This window comes from Lycorma delicatula, chromosome 2, assembly GCF_047948215.1.
Source record: "Lycorma delicatula isolate Av1 chromosome 2, ASM4794821v1, whole genome shotgun sequence".
In the NCBI taxonomy this organism is placed as follows: Eukaryota; Metazoa; Arthropoda; class Insecta; order Hemiptera; family Fulgoridae; genus Lycorma; species Lycorma delicatula.
The window spans coordinates 93,348,856-93,363,255 of NC_134456.1; positions in this window are offsets into that span (position 1 = coordinate 93,348,856).

Consider the following 14,400-nt stretch of genomic DNA (forward strand, 5'->3'; position numbering starts at 1 on the left):
TAACGGTTGGTCATATCAAAATTTGTTTCCGACAAAAATTTTAGGTAATATTTAGAGTACTAACGACCACTTTAAACCGATTCAATAATGTGTCTATTAAGGAAGGTATGATTTTTTTTTTATCTTCGAAACCCCATCTTCCACCCCCTGGGCCAATGGTTGGCGATATCAAAAAACTTTACTTAATAATTAAGTTATAGCGATATTTTGTTTTTTTCGAAAAAGCCCCCTTATTTCCACGCCCATGGTCCAATTTTGGCCGTTAACGAACTCGACCGAGATTTTGGAACGAGTTATTTTTAAAGAACAATTTGAAAGTGATTGCCGCTAAATTACAACAGTTACCGTGTCCACAAGAAAGTGAAATGTATATATAAACTTATGAGTTGACGATGGTTTTTGGGTCTGGAGGATGTGAAACGCGAAAATATGTCGAAATTTTCCGCAAGTCGAAAAATGGTATCCATTACAATAGGTAACTTCTTATGAAATCTACTTAAAAAATGTAGGAAATTCGTTGCCAGCTTTTAAATGACGAAAAATGTTAGTTTTATACGAAGATAACAATTACCAGCGAGCGGAATCTTTAATTTTTTTTAATGAATAAAAATGATTGAAAATTTTATATTTAATAAATTTCGTATAGTAATGCATCATGTAAAATAAAAATCACAAAGATTAAATAACCGATTCGATAGAAGCGTGCCGAATTTATTAAACCGATGGGTCTCGGGTTCGATTCTGGGTTAGGTACTGGAAAATTTTTAAATAAATCAACTTCTTCGTACCCATTGATAATATATTTAGTGTAACATTTAAAAAGAAGTTATATCTAGAAACGAAATATCACAGTTAAAAAAAATAACCTTGCGAAGCCTAATACAAATTCTAATAAACTTTTTTAGGAATATTTTACAGTTTATAATACAGTTTATTTAGTATTTTTTCTGATCGGAACATAAAAATACATTATATAAAGTCACGTCAATATAAGATAAATACAAAATCAAACTATAAGATAAAAAATAATGTTTTTTTTGCGTTTTAAAATATGACAGTATGAAAATACGATTCACTTCAAATGGGGTTTCCTTATATATCTATATATAGGCCTGTGTATAAAATTTTGTACCTCGAAAATCTTCAAACCTACTGGATCAAATTCGTTAAATTTAGTATGACGAAGATTGCTTGAGCGTTATTGAGTTACGCTCGCTCTAAGGTTGAAAAAATTTGAGCGGCGCAATCAAAATAAAATAACGAAAAATCGGTCTTCTTGCGCAGAACTGCGCGAAAGTTTTTTTTTTTTTTTAAATTAGATTATTAAAAAATTCATCAACAGAGTAATATCATTCCTGTAAAAGAAATTATGATACGGTTAATAAGCAGAACCGTGTTGGGTGAAAATTAAATATAAATTCCTAAATAAATAAAATTATTAAATTTAGATTCAATTAAGAAAAAATAAATAAGTTAAAGATATGATAACCACTATCTAGTTATACACGTAAATCGGTTACGTACATCACTTTTTCGTCTTGACTACCGAACTGTTAACATCAATGAAATCCTTTGTTACTTTATAATAAAATGTAAACTGACCATGATTTTAAGATAAAGTTAGGGTAAGCTTACCGAAGCCAGCTTAGTTATGCGAGAAATAAAGTAATTATATAGTTTTAAGTACTCCAAATTTAATAATTTAAGAAAAACTTAACATAACTGGTTATTGCGTTTTAGTAGACACGTGGCACATGTCTTTGACTAAAATTATAAAATACAGTTGTATTATTTCTTTAAATTTTATATATATATATATATATGTGTGTGTGTGTGTGTGTGTGTGTGTGTGTGTGTGCTTTGATAGAGTTATACAGTGAAATGAGTTTTATTCATTTTAAATGAATTTGACATGTTTAATAAAAATTAAGTTTTTCTAGAATGTGACTTTTGGATAAATTTGTAATGTGGATACAGAAATGGTATAAGATGAGTGTTGCTAATGTTAACACCCATATGTATTTTTGTGTTGTTTCTTTGTAGGTATAATTCCAGCTTCATTAGCAGCAGTCCTCCCATTTGTCCACCCATTGGGGGTAGAAATTAAACAATTTTTTCAAAATTATATATTAATTATTTAAAAATAAATCTTTCATTGTATTAATATACATATATTAATAAAAATTATTTTTTTTAGATTTTTTTTATAAAAATATAATACTTTTTAATTATTTAAGAAGAAGTTTATTTTTATAAGTGTAAATTCATTTTTATTTCTTTATTGATTATATTAATTCATTTAATGAAGGGAATCATTTATATATTTTTAATTAAGGGGGAAGTACTTCTTGGTCCTTGTTATCTGGTGCCTACAGTCATCTTTTCATCAGCCTTCTACTTACTTCAGTTTACAGCTTCAACTTTGACTTCAATCCCTCCCTGCACATCCAAAATTAAAAATATTGCTTATTTTTCAAAATTACAATTTTAAATTTATTTTAGTATGTTTATTATTTTTTATATCAATTTGATCTATATTAATATCATACTATTTTGTGCACTTTCATTAGTAAATAGTAATTTAATTTTATTAAGATTTAAGTTTTAATGATAAATTTAGTTGAAGTTTTAACAAGTATTTTTATTAATTTTGTCATTTAAATTCAGTATATTTTTAAATTTTATTAACCATAGTAGTTGCTTTAATTTTTAATTTTATGTAATTAGTTTTTAGATCATAAAGGAAATACAGTTTTTTTCAAAAGGGATATAAAAGTTTCTTAATATTATTAAAAGAATTAATACTTTATCATTAAGGGGGGGAATATCCACCTTGTCCCTATTTACCCAGTCAGCAGGGACCAGTGTTCTGCAGTCATCATCTTCAGTAATATTATTTTTTTTGTGTGTGTTTTGGTTCAAATCAGGTTAAGCTCATACCTGTTGAATGAATTTGATGAGAAAAAATTTTAATTAACCAAAACTTTTAATTAAATATTTAATAAAAATATTAACGTTTTTTTTTTTTATTATTCTAAATACAATTACATAGTTTCAGCATTGCATGTTCTCTCCTCTGGCAGGAAAACTAAAATTTAGTGGATGCAAAATGAATTCATGATGAATTGATATCGGTAATTATTTCTGTGTTAATTCATGCAAATGCATTACCTAGGATGAAAAATTTGATGTGGACACCACACGAATTACTTACTTGTACACCCATTAAGTTACATATACACATCTTTTCTAAAAGGAAAGTACATCAAATTTTATTTCATTTGTAACTTCTGATAATTTTTCATATATTTTTTTTATTGTTATTATTGAAATATTATTTATCGTAAAACTTGTTTACAATCAGAGGCTAATAATTATTAATATATCAATATATTTAAATTAAAAAAAAACAAAAAACAATGAGATGAAGTCTGATTCGAACTGATGTGTATTCCCCTTGGAAGATACAAATATTTCATTAATTAAAATTTTATTTGGCTATAACTCTGGAACCAATGAAAATAAGTACTACTTATGATATATTGTTGAAAAGTTCTCAATGAGAGCTTATTACTGCAGTTAAGAAAGAGTCCAAAATCCAATTTTTTTATTTTTGGGTTTTTGAACAATTTTGGTTCAGTCGATTACAACCAAAAGGGGGGGGGGGGGGTGCATAACTAGATGTTACAACAGTCCTAAATCCAAAATTTCAACACACTTATTAATTACATACACATATTATTTCAACATAGTATTCTGTATACATATTATTCTAACTACAGTTATCATTAATGGGAGATGAATTTTTGGAATGGCCTGTTTCAACCAGTATTCAAACCAAGAACTGTTTAAATAAAAGATATCAATGATACCACTATGCTGTAGAGGTTCGCATTATGCAGCACTGAACTAGAGATTTAAAGTAACACAGAAATAGGGGAGTGATGTGATCAAATTAGATGAACGTTTTATATTTCTAACATTTTTTTTATTAAAGTAATTTTTCATATTGCCTGTGTCCTAGGGCACCTTTAAGTAAACAAAGATTTAAATGGCCAGACCCATTCAAGTTACATGGTTCTGAATATTTTTATGAACATTATTATTCAATTTTTTAGTTTACTCTTATTCATTAAAATGTATTACTATTATTAACAATTTTTTATTATTAGTAATGAATAAGAAAAAGTTTACACACTACTTTTATCTCTTGGTTTTCTTACAATTTAAATTCTGATTTAATAAAATGTTTGGATTTACTGGTATTTGGGTCTTGTATTCTAAACTAATAATGAAAAATAATTTTCGCTTAGGGCCTCAAGTGTACTGTATTCACAAAATACATCAAATCCTTTATTTCAGAAAGTCAGGCAAAATTTTGTTTTTTTGAAATCTCACTATTCCTTAACAATCTGCAGACCTGATACTGCAGTATGGCAGCTGCTCTTACTCAGTCTCAGGCCGATAGTGTTTACCATTTTCAGTACTGCAACACCAACTACTAACTATTTTGATATTCAGTCGCAGTTAAAAGTAGTTGTTGAATCTGTGTCCTGCACCATCATAGAACAGGTTAACAACTTATAGGTTATTATTCTTATCACTTGCATGTAATAAACATGAATTAGACTGTTTGATGACCAAGTAATTAGATTTACATGTAAACAGGAACTGAATTAGCCCTGTGCTTCTCAGTTTGAAAAGAATGAGACAATATAAAGGGAACATCTCCCTTTCAGATATTAATATAGGTAGGCTCTCCATATTTTGTGGGTTCAATGCAGGACATACTTTAGAAATTACTTAAAAGTCTTAACAGTTTACTTAAAACATTAAACTTTATTTATTCAGTTGTATTTTTTGCTAGACATGACTTTTTCCAGAAATGGTTTGTTTGTTTTAATTATATCATATAACTCACAACAACAAAGTTCTGAATTAATTTTAATATTTAGCAGAAGTTTTAACAGTAGATACTGAAAGTCTACCACTTTCTGCATACCAAACGTTCCCTGTAATTGAAAAAAACACTCTCAACTGGAGCAGATGTCCCAGGCAAAGACATTACAAACTCAACTATTTCAGAAATGTTGTAACATGAAATATCAGTCTTTTGAATCATCTTAAAAATTGCTTTCCACTCTCTTCAATAGTATCTGGTACTTTTTCAGAACTTGAACCACAACTTACCCTTTTGGTTTTGAATTACCTGGTTCAACAACGTACATTCATCAAATAGGTCATCAATATTTATGGAATCTTTTATAATTTTACTAAAAACTTGTGCATTCTCTTCTAAATCAGACCAGACAATTTCAGTTTATAAATTTATCCACTGAAACTTACTAACTTTATCAAAACTGGTTCTCCACAATTTTAAGTGATAGATACTAGAATATTAAAAATTGTCTACACTTGAGAAGAATTTTTGTTCTTGATCATTATTTTCTTTTAGAATGCATAACAATTTGGCAGAAGATTGTATAAATTTGTGAGTTTTTTCCTGAAGCTGACAAATTAGTTCAGAATATGTTTGAAATGCTTCTGTTGCTGTTATAGAATTAGCTTCCGATTTCAGAACTACATTATTAAATAACTGTAGAGTACAATATAGAAATTTCAAAATCAGTTTACTTTTTAGATTTAAAAAAAAATCAAATAATTATTGGGCATTTGTCGCAAGACAAGAAGTATGATTTTAGACCAACAAAAGTGGAAATAATTCTTTCTATTGCAATTAACAAACTAAAGAACCTTGTGTTTCTATGAGTAATACTTTTTTGAAATCTGTTTCCACAAATTTTTTTTTCTCTAACACCACCAAAATGATTGTTAGTGTTATCAGCAGTATAGGAAACCAACTTTTCTTCATGTTTGTATATTTTCACACACGGCAATAGATACAAAGTCAAAATTTGAGCAGTTTCACCTGACACTTCATCGAACTTAAAAATTTAACTTGAATTCCCTCCTCCTGACTGAAATATCTTACAACAATCAGATCAAGTTTTACTTCACTTCTGTTTGAGCTATCTGTCATTACTGTTACATAATTAATGTTTTCCAAAGAACGCAACACATTATCAAATACAAATGACGAAATAACGTTAACAATAATTGCCTCGGTTTTGGTTTTAGCGGATGAAAATGTTGGGTCATGTAACTTTTTAACCAATTTAGAAGTGCAGTCTGATGTTTTGAAACTGAGTTCGTGTTTAGCAGTGTGGTATGAAAATGTAGCTTCTTTAGCAGTACACTCCAGATCACTGTTATTGTAAGTCCCATACTTGGCTTTAAAAAAAATCTCTTATGTTTGCTGAAGCAGTAGCATTAGTAGCACTTCTATGTTTAGCTGTTTTCATGTGGTCTTCAATATCCCCTTTCCTTTATGTGTAACAGAAAATTCTCCCGTACACAGTGTGCAACAAACACGTTCATTGTTACTGTCATTACACAGTTTCAAAAATTTGTATTTCTGTTGCAGGTTAACATTAAACTTTTGCCCATTGCCAGACGATGAGACAAAATGATGAAAAACGTGTAGACAAGTTACTTCACACATGAAAACAACATAAACACATTGCCTGCCCCTGTTTTGTTGCCAAATGACTAAGACAAAGTTGTGGCGAGACTCTTCTGTAGCCACGCCTCCGTCAAAATCGACGTTGCGCTTGCTCCAAGGTCGACTGAGAGATGCACGGCCGTAAGAAAATGTTTAAAAACGCAATATCCAACATATAGGTCTAAAATTAAAAAAAATCCTCGCAATCATTAAATTCTCAAACTCCAGACATTTTCGCAATCCCGGACAGCACTAAAAAACCAGGACTGTCCGGTCTAATCCCGATGTATGGTATTTATATGGCCTATATATACGAAGATGGTAGGATTCACGATGCTCATAAATGTTAAATTCCTAAATTATACCTATAACAGATGCATAGTTCTATCTACACAGATAGTTTTGCGTTTTTTTCTCCATATACATATCAGTGGGTGGGATTAATTGTGTTGTGCTGTGTTCCGCAGGTGACCTCAACAGGAACCCGTTAAGGATGCCGCTACTTGACGGAACTAATTTTATTCTCTTTTATCCCTTTCATTCAAATAAATATTTGAACCAGTATTTATTATATCTACCCCACTGTAATGCCCTACAATATCGATATAGATAAAATGTAATATTCTGTATAGTACTTAACATAATTAATCATTTGGTTGTTTTGTATTGTGCTCTGCAGGTAACCTCAACAGGAAACCGGTAGACGCCGCTATCTGTCCGAACCCTTTTCATTGTCACTACTTTCACATAAGCAGAATTCATCAAGTAGATAAACTAAATAAAAATTGTTTTGTAAACCTTTTATTCATAATTCGTTGAATTAGTATTTAATTTAATCCCTTCCTATTTTAGTATTCTTTAATATTACAGGTAATATGTATTTTTGACTAGTGTTCGCTATTAGTAAACACTTAATTCTTAAATAAGATAAATTAAATAAAAACATTTTTGTTGTTAGCATTTATTCAAAATTATTGAATCTGTATTTAATACAATACTATCTTATCTAGTATTCTTCGGTATTATAGGTAATATACGTTTTTTTGTGCGGGAACATTTTGGCTCAAATATGCTACGACAGTTCGGTTTTTCGAGTCAGAGCGTTCAAAGCACGAAGTGGACGTACAAGGTTGTCATCATATATATGATGCCTTACAAAATATAAATCCTACAAAATTTACAAGCTAAACTTTATGAAACCCCAATACGTAGGAAGGTTAAAACATGACCGCGTTATTTCGCTTTGGAGGCTACGTGTGAGGTTTGTCGTATTGTCCGTAATGAGGTTTGTTATCCTATGTTGTATAAAACAACATACAAATCTTTCCTGCAATGCAGGACATGCTTTTTTGTTTTGTTCGTCTCAGCTATGTTACAGGTAAACCAGATCAAAGACGGCGGCTACGCGGTCTCACCAAACCCTTCCCGGACACACATGTCTGAATGATTTTAAAATTAAATTTTTATCAAAAGAAATCTTCACTTGATCAGGTAAAACGATTCAATCAATTTTCCCCAAAAACACTCGCAAACGCGAATATTTTTGATGCAAAATTGTAAGACACCCAACCATCCCATTTACTAATCCAAGAAGACAGCCGGCAGACAGCGAAGATTGTGGAAGAAAAGCCCATCAGCCACCCGACGGAAGCAAGGGGCTGCTCTTTCCGAGTCACGGACTATTCAAGGTTTACGGTTTGTAAATTTACAGCCGGTTTACGGAAAAGGCAGGCTACAGAAGAAAAGAAGAATTAAAATCAGCTCGCCAGCTCGAAGAGCAATCCGGCACGACGGAACCCAGCAGCAAAGGAAGACTTCAACTCGCTTACCACTCACCATCCTATTCACCTAATTCTTACAATTATAGCCCCAGCCAGCACATGCGACTCCCTCCGGAAAGGGGAGCGCATTGCTTCCTCCAAACACTAGGGCCACCGGAAGGTGTATTCCTGTTGGCCGAAAGGCGTTAGCACCGAAAGGACTTCAGGGGACGGACGCCGGGAGTACGAAGCTCATAAGCGCCTAGCCTCTCACGATCAGCCCAGTCAATTATTTCTTACTCGTCTAAAGGACCAGATTGCAAATACCAAATCCGTCGATAAATAAAACACATAAAATCTATAACTGCCGCTAAATAAATGACCCGCCCGATAAACGAAAGACACAGCAGCAAGGAATATTTGTTCTGCGATTATTAGGAATATAATAAACAACCGTTATCCTTGCGATCCGTTCCGTTCCGTTGATGAGAAAGACATACAGATTATTATTATTGGATTAGGAAGTGGGATGGTTGGGTGTCAATTTTGTATCAAAAATATTCGCATTTGCGAGTGTTGGGGGGAAAATTTATTGAATTGTTTTATTTGATAAAATGAAGATTTCTTTGTTGAGAAATGAAGCACAGTTTTACAACACTAAGTTTATGTTTTAACCAAAAAATACAAATCCCCTTCATCTAACCACTAAATCAAATTATTATCAAAATAATGAAGAGATTATAAAAAAGAACATCTTTTTATTGACATATAAGCAAACTAAAAAATGAAATTTCTTTAGTTTTAATAAGTTCCAACATCAAAGGCAATTATCAATGCTGATTAAGTCAAGTCTAATGACAAGTTTCACTGTATGTTTTATATTGTTTCTTGAAAGCACAAATACTGATATTAGTTACCATGAAATTATTGAAGAAGTGAGTGTAGGGTAAAGCACAAGTCAAGTATTAAAGCAGGCATTAGTGATTGAATTCATCAACAGCTGTGATGAAGCCGTTTCATCTCACAACACTCATTTTCGTTGAGGAATGAGGTGTGGAAAATGGAAGATCTTGAAAAAATTCAAGAAAGTTCAGCAACAGACTTTTTGACAATAAAGAACCAAAAAAACTTTGTGCAATTACTTTAAAAAATAAATTTATTGTAGTACTTCTGCAAATTCTTGGTAATGCTTTTTTCAGTAATTTAACTTAAAAACATTACTGCATTTTAAATTAACGTAATTATTTTACCAATAAGTTCGTTCAGCTAACAATTAAATATGTATTTGTGAATGGATGTTCAATTAAAATTGGACTTTATATTATTTTATTCTAATACTTCTCTTTCTTTCTTTCTTTGCTAGTTTATAAACAATAATCAGTATACATTTTCCTTCTGCTATCAGACCAGTCCATCTCAGTTTATTATTATGGTTGAACCCTTACTTTTATTTGAAACTTTCTTAAGTATCTTTTAATAATTCCATGTTCTTTTGTCACATTCTTCACCAACAAAAAATCTTTGTTTCTTGTTAAAGTTCTGAAGAATTTTAATTTTTTAAATCATTTATTAGAAAAAAAATACAATACCTAGTCTTGATCCATTCATTACTTTAGATCATTTACAGACAATAGCACTAATATTAATATATTAAAAATTTTCAAAAAAGTATTGCATACTTTCAGAAATTTACCCTACTAACTCATTAATTACATAAAAAGTCAAATTATTTTGCCTGTGAATTGCATTAATTCCTATTGTTAATTTTGTAAAGTGTTTTAAGTTTACATTTTCCTTCTTCAAATCATCAATCTTCTTACTTGCTCATCTGAAACTGTTTGAATTCTAAGTTACCATTCCTTCTCACAGTCAACTGCTTCCAATTTATTTCCATTTTTGTACTTTTTTTTATGAATTTTAAAACAGCCAAGCACATTTCTTAACATCCACAGTGCAATTTTAAATTCTCACTTGTTATAATAATTATAATATTTCCTAACTGCTTTAAGAATTATATTGTTATTTCCCTCCTTAAGAAAGGTTCAGCACTTGCTATACAACATTTTAAACCAGTTTTTGACTGTATTTAAAAAGAATTATGAAAATTTTACTTTTAACATTTCTTGAAAAGTATAACACATTAACAAACTTTCAAAATGGTTTTAGGAAAGAAATTCTACTGATAATAATAGTTTATCAGTTGTTGGAAAATATTTTAAATTCCATATATAAAAAATTTCATTTTCAATATTTTGTATCTTGCTGAAGCATTGGATTTAGTTCCACATCTTTTTACTGACGAAAAACTTAAAAACTATGGTATCAGAGGAGCTGCTTACAATTGGTTAAAATCATTTTTTACCAGCTATAAACAAATAGTTGGAATTTCATATTTATTTAAGAATACAAATGTGAAATTTAGGTCCTTAATTCAAGATGTAGAATGTGATGTGACCTAGAGAAGTGTTCTCTTCTCTAGCATCTTGCTTTTTACAATGTTTATTAATGACCTGCCTCAAAATCTTAAGCCATTCATTATAACCCTCTTCACAAATGGCATAACTGCATCTATATCTGGAGATAATTACTTAAAAGAAATTAAAAATTCTATGATAGCAGCTTAAAAAATCGTTCACTGGGTGGATTGTAACCATCTACCTTTAAGTATGGAATTTTTTTTTGTTGACAAAACTGCTGATTGAATGGGTAAAATTACCATTAATGAAAATGAGAGTATTTCTGTTGTCCACAAAGTGAGAATTCTGGGTATTTTACTTAATGTTCATGGGAATGATCAAACTGATTCTGTTAAAAATAAAATCAAGCCATACTGTTTTCCTCTCCATCACCTTAATAAAACTAAGTTTTTCATCAACTATCCCAATAGAAATTCCCATACAAAGTATAATGTCATCTCTTTAGGCATATCTCTAATATGGCATGTTAGATTATTATCTGGCACCCACAAGTATGAATTGTGTAGACCTATAAAAATATTTAGAAAATTAAATATTTTAACCTATCCTTTGTTTAAATTAATGAATGTGCAGTCTTTTGCTAAAAAGAATGTTCCCACTTATTCTTAAAAATTAACAATATCCCTTTTTATCAACCAGAGAGCGAAATGTTTCATATAACTCAACATAATATTTCAGCTTATGAGAAAGGAAGGGCCTTATTATGCTTCTGTTACTATTTTTTATAAATGGTTGAACAATGAGAAAAATCTGTCTGCTAATTTATTTAAAATACAATTAAAAGATTTTATTTTATGGAAACAATATTACTCTTTTGAATTTTTAAATAATAATAAAAAAAAATATTTATTTGCATCCTATTCAACACGTACATAAATAGGTGATCAAAATAACTTTCAATAGCTACTTCCGAATGGTGAATTATTTTTTAGTAATTTTTTATTTTTTTTAATGTACTTACCTTAATATTATTTCATGTATTTTTATTTAAATAATTAATATGGACTTCAAATACATCATTTTTTATCTTATAATATTTGTTTTCATGGTTATGATTTATATAATGTTGATGTGATCTATATAATCTATCACTATCTTCTGATCAGAATAAAGATTTCATTTTATTTATTTATCCAAAAATCTTTGAATACATAAGTTACCAATCCTCCCCAGTCACCTGTTCTGTCTGAATTTTTATATCTGTTAGGAATTAAAGAAAAAAGCCTTGCCAGTTCCTTAGCATCTACAGCCATAACTTTAGGTAATTATTTATTTTAGTAATTATAATATTAAGTAGTTACAAATTTTTTTATTATGAAAATTTAATACACTGAATTTAGAGTTAAGCAAAGCTACAGCAACAAAATACATTTTAAAAAAATATCCAAATTGAGATATTCACATTTTTAAATCCAATAATTCTCTACAAAATCTGAAATATAGATTTGTGAAGGTAGCTGTGAATATAGATTTTGTGAAGAATGGTGAACTTGAATGGATTTGTATCCAAAACTATTATATGAAAGGTGGAGACAACTCCATAACTAAGTCTTCTACTACTTTAGTGTGTATAATAAAATTCTAACTAATTAATTAATAATTAATAATAATAAAATATTTCTTCAATTATTAGGATGTTTAAGAGGTGGAGGGAATTTTGGAAAAGTCATCTTTTTTGCTAAAATTTCTAAAAACTAAATAACAATTTTCAATAAATATTTGAAAAACTGTTACACATCAATGGTTTATATTTATACAGTTACCTTAACTTTAGTATTTTAACTGTTACTCAAATTCCTAGAAGACAGATTAAGCAAAGAGGTTGGTCAGTCATTTGATTTTGCAAAGATTTGTGAATAAAAAACTATGAATTGAAATTAGGAGCAAAATTACTTTAAGAATTTAAATTTAATTTGACAATTACATCTATATCACTTTCATATATATTTCTTCAGCTACTTTTAGAAATTTTAAAATTTTAGTAATACTTTTTAGTAATATTGATATGTACGTATTTGAGATAGAGATCTGTTAATTATTAACCAGTTTAAAACAATTAAATTATCTCACCATGTCTTACAACTACAGTTCCACTAAATAAAGTACAATGTTAATAGAACTTATTTAAAGTAACATTTTTTAAAATAAGTTTTCGCCAATTTAATTTTTTAAGACTATTTTATTTTGATTCTCATAAGGAAAAAATTGTTGCAAAAACCACAGTGGTAAGAACCTGAATCTTGAAAAGAAAACATATACAAAATGAAACAGAAACATTATAAAGAAAGTGCTACTGGTTTGAGCTAAAGCTATCTCTAATGCTAAGGAATATGTTTTTAATTTCTTGATTTTCAATTTATTTGAATTTTTGTCTGAAAATATCTTGAATACTGGAAACATTGGGTTTACTAGCTATCTGCCATTTTGTATTTTTAACATAAAAGTTTATTTCTCAGGAATGGTTAATCATATCAAACTGTAATTTCACAACTGCTAGGTTAAACCTAAAGGATTACTTGTACAAAAATAATGAACCTGATTTCTCAATTGATTTCAGAATGGCAATCACATAAAATTCTTAATTGTTAATATTTTTGCAACCGCTGGTTTATTTAAATGTTATTACATTTAATATAACTGCTGGTTATGTTATTACAAAAAAATGTTAAGCATTTTATGACAAAGAAAGTTTATTCAATCATATCATTTATTCAATCAATATCATGACACTTTGTTTATTCAAATCCGTTCATAAATAACAAAGTTATGACAAAATCTCTTGAAGTGACTAGATTAACGGCAAGTAGTAAAATACAAACGATATTAGTTTTTAGTTATTTTTACAACAATGACTTGTTAATTACAACATCTATTTTATTGTAAATTATTTTTCACTGTCAACATTATTTATTAATATAATTCTTATATGATAACATATATAAATTATTTCAGTTCAGATCTTGTTATTTAATTTTATTCAGGAGGAAATGAAAACTGGGTTTTTAATCTATCTAGTGTAATTTTTCTCTTATTGTCTCACATGAAAGTAAACTGCTGTTGTGGGATGACTGTAGATAATTTACATCAATTTTCTCAAAATTAAATTTTCTATCAATTTAGCCAATAAGTTTTATTTGTTTATTGACAATTTAACAAAGTTATTTTACACCAAAGCTAACAAACTTTTCAACTCAATTTTTTGCTTATTATACTTATTTCGTGGAAAATAATGGTGATACAGTTGTGGAACCAATCTTTTTAAATTTTTCGGTTCAAAAACCATAAGAAACCACTAAATTTACCTTCCCACAATCTCAGTAGGGCTTCATTTCAGCGGAGGATCAGAAATCTTTCATTAGCCGGAACTCGCTACCGAAGCGTTTTTGGACCCATTTTTATACGAACATTTTTCATTATTTTAATGAGATAATTTCGTTTATGAAGTTCAGCAGAATCCTCCCGGGACACTATAACAATGACCTCCCCAAGGATGTCTATGCTGCACATTTTCGCATGTATTGATGTAATGACATTCGGTAGATTTTCTACATTATCAATGATTATTAAATAACCAGTAAAAAGTGAACTATTTTATGAATTA